General features: G+C 41.4%; 1 long non-coding RNA gene across 1 annotated transcript; it reads right to left on the reverse strand.

The window, feature by feature from the left end:
- Window positions 1-10,644: 10,644 nt before the first annotated feature.
- Window positions 10,645-12,115, reverse strand: LOC128815980 (uncharacterized). The gene is made up of 3 exons (XR_008439759.1): window positions 11,988-12,115; window positions 11,596-11,882; window positions 10,645-10,726 (listed from the first exon to the last, which is right to left on the reverse strand). It is a non-coding gene; the product is annotated as an uncharacterized LOC128815980 (long non-coding RNA).
- Between the last annotated feature and the right edge of the window lie 448 nt (window positions 12,116-12,563).

Here is a 12,563-nt window from a genome sequence, read left to right on the forward strand (position 1 = left end):
CACTGCAGCATTGCACAAAACTGAGCCCTTAAGGGAGGAGAAACGAGAAAAAAAAAAGTGTCACTTATTAAATAATGACAATAAAGTGTTGACCTCTGCAAAAAAACAAACAAAGAACAAAGAACATTCTTAACATGGGAATTATTTCTCAAGGACTCACCAGACTTTTGACTTAAAACTCCCCTCAGCCCCAAAGACTGTATTATTTCAAACTGACTCTTTCAAGGAAATACTGCCAACTGAAAGAAAAACCTTATGGAACATCTGGAGGGGAATGTGACCTTCCACTGCAGGATTTCAAACACCAGAATTCATCTATCCTAGCTCTAAGAGGATATCAAGGCCAGATGCTGCTAGGGATAGTCAGCCTTAAGTGGTGATAGTGTTTTCCTTCCATTGCCCTTATCAAGCACTCAGATCTTTAACCAGCCTTGATAAATCAAGCCTTTCAAAACCTGAACCAAACAGATGAATACTGTTTTCATTTTAAGGATTAAAAAATTGGCCAAGTCTTATTCTGAATCCTAGCAAACCTGCAGAATCAAGAAATGGCATGGTAATTACATGCTTGCTAAATGTGTCCCAACAAACCCACAATTCTGTGTCTGGAGACTCAGCCTTTGAAGTTTTTCTTCAAGTCACTCACTATCTATATTGTCAGGCACTCAAAGTTTGAGTTATTATGTTTCATACTTTTCACAGAAAGCCCATAAGCACAGATGCCCCTCCACACACAAAGGATCATTCACTAGAGGCTGTCCTAGAGGACCAGATTAAATAGTGCAACTGCTTATTGCTCAATGTCTGCCTAACAGAAAATTCCTCCTAGTCTTGTTCATTGTTGCTTCATTAGTGAACACTCATTCACTTAGGCTTCCCAAAACATTTGCTGACAAAACAAAAGTTCATGCATTTGTTTAATTGCTTCATCACTCACTGCAAGTAATCTTGGGAGTTCCCAGGCTTCTTTGAGGAAAAGATACTCTAAATGCACCATTTGCTGTCTTTGGACAGTAAAAGTGGGATCCTTCCATTAGACCAAGTTGGTCCAAGCCCCATGCCTTGAATACTTCCAAGGATGGGGCAGCCACAGCTTCTCTGCTCACCAGAAAAATAAGTTATATACCTAAGAAGTCATACATTTTTTAGCAGCTTTTTTTTTTTTTTTTTTTTTTTTTTTTTTTTTTGCTGTTTAGCAGACACTTTGAATTCAGTATAATGCTAAACATAATTGCCACAACTGAAAGCATAGTAAATTATGTGTATTCTCTGAGTAGGATGAGGCAACTAAAACTACCTGAGTCTCTGGCACAGGTAAGTCACGGTGCAGTATGAAAATGCCACAGCATTCTCTAGGCATGTGACAGACGGAGCATTGCAGCTGAGAACACCAAGTTCGTGCTTTAAAACTGCACTTGGGGCAAAACGAAACTTCTGGTGAAAGGTCCAGTGGAACTTCTGCTTAATAATGCATTTTTCCCAGGTCTGTGGGGCTGCACACAACCTATTCTTCCACTACAAGTTGAGTTCAGGTGGAAGAAAAGGAAGAGATGTTGAAGAAATTGAGTGGTTTCCATGGATTTCCCAGAGCTCGCAATCCCCTCAGCACAGCAGCCATGCTCCCATCTGCCCCCCCTACAGCCAGGGAGATGTTGAGCCTGTGCCACCCATCGACAGCAAAAAAGATATTGTGTGCTGCTCAGGAATGTGTTGGTGGTGGAGCACTGGCAGGAACAGAATGTCCCAGGCACCAGCAGTTCAGCTGGAGCTGGAGCAGTGTTGTGGCTCAGACACCCAAAACCAGGCAGAGCCCTGCCCATGCCAACTCTGCTCAAACCTTTTACTCCCTCTGTGTTGCTCCTAGATTTCTGTCCAGGATTTCTGGACAGGAATAAACACCCTGTCCTAAACAAAAAGAGAGCAGCAGCTTTAGTCCATCCACTCAGCAAAACGGAGAAACTTCTCTTCAATGAAATCTATCATATTATTGTAGCATCTCTGTCCATTCACAGAAATGAACAAAGAACACATGTGCTCCACAGCTGAGTGACGTGTCCCAACCTCAGGTGAGGCTTTTGTTCTTCCCAGCTCCCAAAAAAGCACCAACTGCCACCAGCCATATAAGCGTCATCTTGGCATGATTAACATTTTTTCCATAGGCACAAAAGAAACCGAGCATCCATTTCTCTTATGTAAAACCTTTCATTAAATCCCATTTGACTTTATAGATGACACAGGTTATAAATAAGACTGATAACCCCAGCAACAATATGGATGTTTGGAGTAGCACATCCCACTCACAGAGCACTTGTGGGAACACATCTTTTACTCAGGAGTGGAAGAGGAGCATATTTAGCTAAAGCCAGACAACACACTTCCTAGAATTCTTCTTAGAAGAGTTGGATGGCAAATAGGAGAGATAAGTGTGGAAACACTTCAGAGGGGTGTTTTGTGCCTGCTCTTTCTGGGAGACACATCTGGGTGGGTCCTGCAGCGGTAAAGTGTGATCCCTTCTGCATGTCAGCACCATCAGGTGATGCAGAATCAGCCACGTTTCTCGTGCTCTGCAAGCACCACCATGGTCATTTCTGGACCCCCCCAGCCCCATGGCCACACTGGAATGGGGCTTCCCCAAAATGTGTCTCTTCTGCTTCTGTCTTCACAGTCCCACCAGTTCCAGCCCTACACAGGGGTGGGGGGTGGACAGGACAGAGCTGTCACAGAAAACCCCAGTCCAGCCCCATTTCCAGGCAGGCTGGAGCAGACATGGAACCCCACTGGGAGGGTAGGGACCCCTCAGCATCCTGACTCCACAGGGGATTAAAAATGATGTGACAGGAGGTTTGTGAAAAAAAAAAAAGAGAGAGAGAGAGAAATGTTTCTTGGCCACTTTTGCTGTAATACCAGAAGGGTATGTAATGGGAGAAGGAGTGGGATATTTTGATATTGAGATAAAATTGATGCAAGTGGGAGTGGAAAGTAAAAAAGAAAGCTCTTAACTCCCTGGATAAAGCAAAGAAGAAGATGTTATGTAAAGAGAGGGAAGCTGTGAGCAGCAAGTCTTTGCTGCACTGGGAGCAGAGTGCTGCAAGGTGCAGATCAGTGCTGGCACCCCACCCTGCCTGTAGCACTTACAGCATTACTCAACTCTTTTGCAAAGCTTCACGCATTGTCCCTGTCCAAGATGCGGCTACTTTGGCTGGCAGTGTTGTGGAACCATTCTGTTGTAAGGAAGAAAAATTATAAAAGAAACGTTTCATAAAATCAGGTCTGCTCTGTTAAATGGATGGTTTGCTTTGTCAAGTTAGTACTTTGCAAGTTGTCATGTGAAAGTAATTTTGTTGTGAGTAGTTCATTAACATAACAATCTATTCCTGGGTGAAAAACAACTAGCACTTGTATAAACATTAAACTTATCTTATGAGAACTTATGAGTGAAGAAAATATGTAAACAATTGAAGAGTAGAGAGATTTGATGGATAAGTAAAATACTTTTTACTAACTAATAAAGCAGTTGGTAAGAAAGCTACTAGCTAATTGAGTCACACATGTGGTCTGTAAAACTGCATAAAAACGAGTTATGTGAATAAAAAATGGGCTTTTTCCACTATGAAGAAAATAAAGCCTCATGTGAAATATTCCAATACCATTCAACTGCAGCCAGCTCTGATGGACAAATTGCAGTAGTGTCTGCCAGTTGCTTGACATCATCCATTTAGGGAAAATATCAAAACTGTGGGTCCCTCATTTATCCTCTAACTTTCCACATGCTCATCTAAATTCTGTGCCTTCTTTAAGCTGATGAAAACAATCCGTGTTCATTTGTCTTATAACTGAATTTAGAGTAAAGCAGTTATTAGCCTGCCTTCTGATGCTGCTGCAAACATTTTCCAGATTTTTCCAAATATGCAGTGGCTTGGAGAGCCACACGTGTCTGCAGGGCAGGTCTGTGCCTTACACACACATTAACTCCTGGGCTGCCAGGACTCTGTGACAATGGCTTCTGGAGCAGTGCTGGGTCCCAAAACAAACCACTGAACGTGTATGGTGGCAAGGCAGCAAAGTTTTCTCTGCAATATGCTGCCTTCACTGGGTGCATAATTGTTCTGATAGATGTTATGTTTTATCTTAGTGAGATCACTCTAATTAGAAAAGAAATTTGATAAATAGTACTGAAGAAGAACTGATCAAAAAGGATGGGCAATATTGGCATAATTCCAGATTCCTGTCCATTAAGATTTTGCCATTTAGTTTTGAAGTAAGTGTAAGGGTAAGAGCCTTCTTGCACATCTTGATGGGGCTGTGGAGTTAACTAGGCCATCCTGAGAAAAGACATGTTTCTCCTTGATTCAAAGTTAGTTTTTTGTTGCAAAGTTGGTCCTTTGTGCCCACTTGCACAGGCTTCTCAAACTGGTATCACTGGGAGTTTCTACACCAGGTACACTGAACCATGAGTCAAGATTTACAGATGATTTAAAATTACCAACCAAACTCCACTTGGACCTGTTGACTTCAATCACCTGAAGATTTGGTTCTCATGATGAAATATATTTACTCAGTGCTGAATTTTATTACTTCGAGGCTGACAGAAAAATTGCATAATAAAATTATGTTGCTTGAAAGGGAATGGTAGAAAAATTTATCGATTGAGAGAGAAGAGACTGCATCCTATATAATATTGTATTATCTTATATTGCATCTTCAGTCAGAATTATAACACTTTCAGGAAAAAGCAAAAGATATTTTTCTTAAAACAGCTTCACTGACAAAAATATGTAATTACCTTTCTCAGCTAAACTTTCTACTACTGTGCAGCTGAAGAGGCATGTTTGGTGAATATACAACCAAATTCCCTGAGGGAAATTCCCTGTGTAAGTACTGCCATAGGAAGCTGAAAGAATCAGAAGTTTTGTGAGGAAGGCTCCAGCTTGTTCTGGCAAGGTTATTTGCTAATCATATATAAGGCCAGGCTCAGCTGGATGCAAATTAAAGTAACTTGAACAACAGAAAAATCAAGTGAAAATACTAAAAAGGAAATAAAATTATATTGTTTCCCTTTAAAAAGGAAATACAGATTTTCTGTGGTTACATCTTGAAATTAAGTACCCTTTAAATTATGAAGGATTAACTGTTCTTGGTTTTCTATCTTGACTGCATACAACAAAAGTCACTACAAAACAATTTCATAACCAGTTAATAAACAATATTTTCATCTATTGAAAGCCTCACTTTATAGACCATCATTCTTCCAATGGCCTCCATTGCCCCAAAACTTGTAAAAAAGACTCTTGAGATTTCTTCTCACTGAAATAATGTCTGAGACATTATTTTACCATCTTTTCTATGGCTCCAATCTTTATGCTTTTATCTACTTCAAGGGGTTCTGTGTTCTTATTGCCTTCTTGGAAAAACTGGAGGGAGCAGATTGTTTACATGTGTAGCTGCAGTGCCCATCCTCAGCACTGACCAACATGCTCTCCCAGCCTGTGTGTGGTACAGCTGAGGCTGTGAAAAAGCACAGCTCTCCTTATGCAATGCTTTCAGCCCAGCACTGCTGTCATGCCGCTAGCAAAAATAAAAATCCACAAGTTTTGCGTGAAGTAAAAAGAAGGAGAAGGTTTTTAGGGCTGCACAATGCTTATTCATGCTTAGTTATTGCTTAATAAAAATTTCCATTCAAGTAAATGCCCTTAGACTTGAGAAGGGCAGGGCTGAGAAAAGGCCCTGGTGGCAGAGGTGGTGGTGGAGTAGGTCTTGCAGGAGCAGGACTCACTTCACCAAAGTGCCCTGCCCAGGCATCAGGGAAACAGGAATTGGTTTGGATGCTGTAGCTCCAGACCTCTTCCTCTCCCCTTGTCCTGCTGTCATCCCCTTAAGTGTCATCAATACAAGGCCCGTTTGGTGGCTGTGAAGAACAGCCTCTCCTCCCAGTCCTTGATTCACACAACAGCGGGTGATCACCAAGGGCAAGACAGAGGTAGAGTTCTTTCTTCTGGTCTTATCTGCACCTTTCTTTTCCGTGAGTGTGGTTCATACAAATGGAGTACTTCATCATTAGAGCACCTCTCCTATAAGGAAACACTGAGAGAATTGGGATTGTTAATCTGGAGATGGCTCTGGGGAGATTTTATGGCAGGCCTCCAGTGCCTGAAGTTGCTCTGAGAGAGCTGGAGAGGGATTTTGGACAAGGGCCTTAAGTGCCAGGACAAGGGGCAATGGCTTCCCACTGCCAGAGGGCAGGGTTAGATGGGATATTGGGAAGGAATTCTCCCTGTGAGGGTGGGCAGGCCCTGGCACAGGGTGCCCAGAGCAGCTGTGGCTGCCCCTGGATGCCTGGAAGTGCCCAAGGCCAGGTTGGATGGGGCTGGGAGCAACCTGGGACAGTGGAAGGTGTCCCTGCCATGGCAGGGAGTGGGACAGGGTGGGTTTTAAGGTCCCTTTGAACAAAAAGCATTCCAGGAGTACATGAGTCAGGCTGCACAAAATGCTGTGGACTCTTCCAGCACCAAAGGCTTTTGGTCATCTCCCTGGAGTCAGCAGTGCCCTGTCAGAGTCTTGGCTCAGGTCACTGCTGCTGGACAGCATCTGACCCACACTGTCCCAGTGTCAGGATGGATGACACCAACACCATGGCAGCAGCAATGCTGGCCATGCACTCCAACCAGGCCCCAAACACCCACAATGTTCACTGTGGCAGCTTTGTGCCTCAGCCTCCTGCCCTGTGTGGCCAAGTCAGACTCTGTTCTGCAATACCTAACCCACAACTTGCTGTGTCTTTGCCCCATCTTGTGTCTGCAGGCCATGACAGTCCTACAGAGTGTCGCTTCTCTCCTTCAGGAGTGGGAAAAGAGGAGCTAGTGCCAGCCTGCACTGCTCTTCCCCCTCCCCTTGGGGGCCATTAGTTGATCTCCATTTCCTGAGCAAGCTGCTGGAGCAGAGCTGTGGCATTCTGGGATCAGTGAGTGTCCTGAAGGTGGGAGGGAAGGAAACGCTCTTCTGCTGGGGAAGGAAGAGGTTTCCCACTGGAGAAGGGGACAAAAGAGCAGCAGCCCCAAGTCCTCATCTGCACGTTGTTCCACAAACCAACATCTTCCTTGGCAGAAGAGGCCGGGACTGAATCAGAACTTCCTGGCAAAGGATGAACAAGGTAGCAAGACAAAGGAGCCAACAAGAGCCCTTTGTCTTCTCTACAGATCACAAAGCTCAGTGACCTCTTTTAATTCCATACAAATTAGTCAAAACCCAACACTCAGTGGCTTGATTTTAGCGTTGGATGCTCAAAGGTTGCTGTTGCCCACCATGACTGAGGTGGAAAGATGACTGGAGGCCTCCTGCCCATGGAGCGGGTGAAGTGCCTGATTAGCAAAGCCTAATTTATTTTTTGGAGGTGGGAGTGGTTGTTTTTTTTTTTTCTTGAAATCCCATTACACCATTCTGAAGAAAGTACCCTCTTTTAGAAGAGACACTTCAGGATGACCTAACTGTGGCCTTCCATTACCTGAAGGAGCTGACAAGAAAGATGGAGAGACTATTTACAAAAGCCTGGAGTGACAGGACAAAGGGAATGGCTTCCCACTGATGGGTGCAGGGTGGATGTTAGGATATTGGGAAGGAATTCTCCCTGTGAGGGTGGGCAGGCCCTGGCACAGGGTGCCCAGAGCAGCTGTGGCTGCCCCTGGATCCCTGGCAGTGTCCAAGGCCAGGTTGGATGGGGCTTGGAGCAGCTTGGGACAGTGGAAGGTGTCCCTCCCCATGGCAGGGGGTGGAACTGTAAAGGTCCCTTTCAACCCAGACCACCTGACCCCTTTGTAATTAATGAAAGGAATGTGCCAAACCAATAATTTCCTTTTATGATGGGGCTTTGCCTTCAACGTGTGATAGCTGCCAACACCAAACACACAAAACAAGCAACACAACCCACAAAGCAGAACTAAGTCAGAAGTTTCTTGCTTCTCCAGAAGTGCCCATGAGCAGGTCTCCTGCGCCCTACATATCTAATATACAATCCTCTATTGTGTAACTAAAGGATGGGATGAACTGACAGCAGAATTCCCAGCTGACATCACATTGGAGAGGGAGGAAAGAAATGATACCCCTTCCAAAGTACAGCCCCTGCCAACGTGTTTTGGATATCCGTTATAAGCAAGACTGCTCACATCCCTCCTTCACTTCACATCTGATTTATAAAACCAGGAAGGCAGAGTGGAGGTTCATGTCTAATGCAGCTAAACAAGATGCACTGAGCACATCCTGCTGTGCTTCTCTCCCCTGGGCTGACACCGCAGTGCCAGGAGCCTTCGCGCTCCCAGAGCTCTTCCCTTCCTTCCTTTGCTCTGGTGGCACCTTTTCAGGGAAAATAAATCTAGATAGAGGCCTTAAAAGCTGACTTACTTAAGAAGATATAGATAAATCAAAGGATTTAGTAGGATTAGTTTCACCTGAGTTGCAGTGGAATTTCTTCCCATGAGAAAAGCCAGAACTGGCAGTCAATGTACAGCACTTTTATGACATTCCACTCTGGCTGGAAGTAGAGTTTCCTCAGCTACATTCCTGGGGTGAGTAAGTTCTTTGTGGTGTAAGTGGATGTTTTGCTTTTATTTATAAGTTATTAATGACTTTATATTTTTCATTATTGTTTTAAATTACAACAAAATATTTTCAGAAGATACAGCTCCAGTGAGAACTCTAGATGTGACATGGATTGTTTAGCAAGCTAAAACAAAAATACAGGGGCCAGAAAAATCTATAGTTTAAATATTCTTATATGTAGACATAAATATATATGTATATATTACTTTTAAAATAGCAACACAGGTTGGTTGAAACTTGAAGATTATAACTACTCATCATTTTTTGTGAAATATAAACTAAATATATTTAAAAATGAGACAAGTTTTCATTAAATTAATGTATTCATTTCTGTGAATCTCCTTTATGGGCAAGACTGTTTTCTTTCTGCTTTTTAAATTATAAGTTTGCCTTTAGAAATTGGAAAGCTAAGGTTTGTAACCATCTTTTTGTATGAAATATACTTTTACTTCTCCAGGCTGGAGAGTTTTGTCACACACCAGCCTCAAATTCCTTATATTATGGGGGAGAATAAGTAGCTTCTTCACTGTGGACAGTTTAGTTTTCTTTTTAAGGAGAGATTTCATTCAATGTTAAGTTGGGTTGATTTTTGCCACTTTCAAAATGTTATTGTTATTGTACCAGCAACTCTTACTAAATTTATTAACATGCTACATCATCATACATGTTCAGATTTATACAAGATGGTTTTTATGACCTATGCAGAATTCCAAAACCTGTAAACACACTGATAGCATTAACAAGGATCAGATGTCTGCTGCTTTTCTGGTATAGAAAATAAGAAGGCAGAAGTTTGAAGAGTTCAGTGCCTTGGTCACTGAATCCGTCGCTGGGTTTCTGGTGCGCGCATTTTGTGGATCCCGCACAAGCGCTGAACACATTTTGCACTTTCAGATTAATTCTAGCAAGTTTCTGAGACCTTTTTCTCCATTTGGCGAGGGAGGACGGCAAGCCCAGATAATTTTTTTTGTAGGGTAATTAGACCACTGATCTTCCTTTCCTGTATCTTAATTTTTAAATGGTAGGGAAGTAAAAACCAAAATAATTTTTAAAATAAGAAATGTATTGCAATGCTGCTTTTGTAGTGGATTTTCCCCCATCCATTTTAAACTCCATTGCAACAAAAAAAAATGTAGCGCTTTACCTCAAAACATACAGCAGTGCTACTGAGAAATGTCTGATGTTGAAAAAATGGCAATCATTACTAAATATTTTGGGGTCCTTAAAATCCTTTTCTGTGATTAGTTAGAATATGGCTGTAGTAGAAGAATTACATTTGATTTAGGACTTCCCAAGATCTCAACAGTATAGCCTGTTTTAGTGTTTAGATATATCCCTCACAGCACAGTAACTCACTAAGACAGAAAAAATGTTATGAACACAACACACAACATGAATTACCAAAGCTAAGAATGCTGGATGTAAATTAGCTGTTTAATTAAAATGTTGTTTTTCCTTTATCGACTTGGTCATGACAACCGTTAGAACTCATAACTTAAAATGCAAAGAATGTAAGAATTTCATGTAAAATACTGAAGCACTTAGCAAACTTCATTTTTTATCTGTAGAATATACATACGTAGTGAAGATATTTGACATTTTGAGCCATAGTGATGCAGCAGGTTTTGCAGCGATCAGAAATACAGCAGGTTCTTCACAGAGTAATAGAAATTCCTTCCCTAAAAAAATTTACAGTTTAAAGTCCTGAAAATGTTACTGACAATAAAAAATTCATCTGCCACCCTTCAGTTCACGTTACCATTGTCCCTCTCTTCCCTTCATTGTTCCTAATGCTCCACTTTTGCTGCCTTTATTCTTCAGGCAAATGAAGAAACTTTTAATGAAGAACACATCCTCTAAAGTTTTTCTTTTTCTTTTTTCTTTCTTTCTTTCTTTCTTTCTTTCTTTCTTTCTTTCTTTCTTTCTTTCTTTCTTTCTTTCTTTCTTTCTTTCTTTCTTTCTTTCTTTCTTTCTCTTTCTTTCTTTCTTTCTTTCTTTCTTTCTTTCTTTCTTTCTTTCTTTCTTTCTTTCTTTCTTTCTTTCTTTTCTTCTTTTTTTTTTTTATATGAAAGCAGGATCAATACAGACAAGTCTATCACACAAATTTGAAACATTCAGTCTTCGGCTAAAATTCTTCCTGATAAAGTATGAAAGTGAAAGAGAAGGTTAGGATTAACTGTTCATGGGCAGTTGCCATTATTAAATTACATACTGAAAGGCATGATGGATAAAGCTTTTCAAGAAATGCTTTGCCTATAATTGTTCCAATCCAAAAGCACTGACATTTTCAATTTTTCCGTCATCAATACACTCCATTTCTCTTCTCAGGGATTTAAAAGTATTTAAATTGCAAAACAAAATCTTATATTGACCGCAAGGTTCTAAAAATGAGGGTGACGGGTAAAGAAATGAAGTCAAATCTGGCAGAAATATTTTAGATCATCATGAGAGTGAAAGACAACTCACATTATGAATTTCCAAGCAAAGAAAAGGAATGAGAGAAGATGGGAAAAGAGTAACCAGAGAATATCAACAAGGAGCTGTCGCTGTTGAGATGGACACACAACATACACATGCACACTTGTGCAGAGACAACGATGGCTTCTCTTTATTACAAGTTGTTCTTACGTTTTATACCCTTAACAAAGCGTGATCTTAAGTCATTAATTACATCAAAACAGCTCATTATATTCATCGGACAAAGCAATAGCTCACTGTACTTTATTAGTACAAAGTAATTAACGTCAATTAATTGGTAAGAGTTTACAACAAATTATTTAGGCACGTATGCTGCTCACTAAGGCACGTATCCTCTAACTCAAATATCCCTTATGTGTCTTATTTATTGGTTTCCATGCTAACAGCCTTGCTTTCTTCTTTGCTATGGATAATTTCTTCTGCTAACTCAGTTGTTTAGCCTGCAGACCAGCTGCTAAACCTATCCACAGGGAGTGGGAGTTGGGGGTTTTTATGTTGCATAAACCCAGCAGTAAATCCAGTACCAACCTGTAGCCATGTGGATTTCAGTCCTTTTGACTGCTTCTAGTGAAAGAGCATTCTTTGATTTCACAGACTGTCAGAGCAACCATTGGACACCAGACCTCTTGAGCCTAAAGGTAAGACATTCTCCTGAGCTGTAGCATTATTACACCAAAATGCAATGCTTCAATACAATATTTTACTCAAAAGCGTAAATCGGATTGGTTTCACTTTGACTTCATGTGCCACTTCTCCCACTGCTAATGCTGAGGTTTCTCTGAGTGGTCTTCAAACATGTCCATCTTCTCCACTACCTATCACAGGAAAAAAAGTAATTTTATAGAAGTGCAACTCTGCAGAACCAGCAGCAAGGGATGTGCCACTGAAATAACAAAGGTCTTAAACTGCTTTCCACTGACCTTTGCAAAGACTGATGTGCATAACCTGATGTTTCTGGGATATTTGTTACATCTACTCCCATGCAAAAGCAAGAACTGTTTAACCAAGTTGGCTGCTTTCAGGAGGGATCAGGAGCTCAGTTGTAAGAGAATGGGAGACCTCACTGAGTGCTGGCAGCCCTTCTGCAAAGGAGCTCTTGTGACTCATTGTATTGTTCAAACCTCATCCTGTCATGATGCTTCAGACACTTCATTCCTCTATTTTTGATTGTTGCTACCCATTTTCACACATATGGGAAAGGATTTGCTTGACAGTGATAATTTGCTCTCTTTTTAAAATATTAAGTGTAAAATCTGCTCATTTCTATTCTGCTGTTCCTTCTACTGAAATGCTTTTGCTGTTTGGCAGCTCTTTCACTTTTGCCTTCCCAAGTCTCTCAGGAATGTCTGATTTGACATGGCACTGACTTCAATTGATTCTCAGGGCACTGGGACCCCCTAGGTCAGTCATTCTTTTTGAAGATGGAGGCAAAGAATGGATGATAGACCAGGGGGGTCTCAGGGTCCTCTGCTGGAGGACCATGATTGTGAGATTGA

The sequence above is a fragment of the Vidua macroura genome, chromosome 17 (assembly GCF_024509145.1).
Source record: "Vidua macroura isolate BioBank_ID:100142 chromosome 17, ASM2450914v1, whole genome shotgun sequence".
NCBI lineage: Eukaryota > Metazoa > Chordata > Aves > Passeriformes > Viduidae > Vidua > Vidua macroura.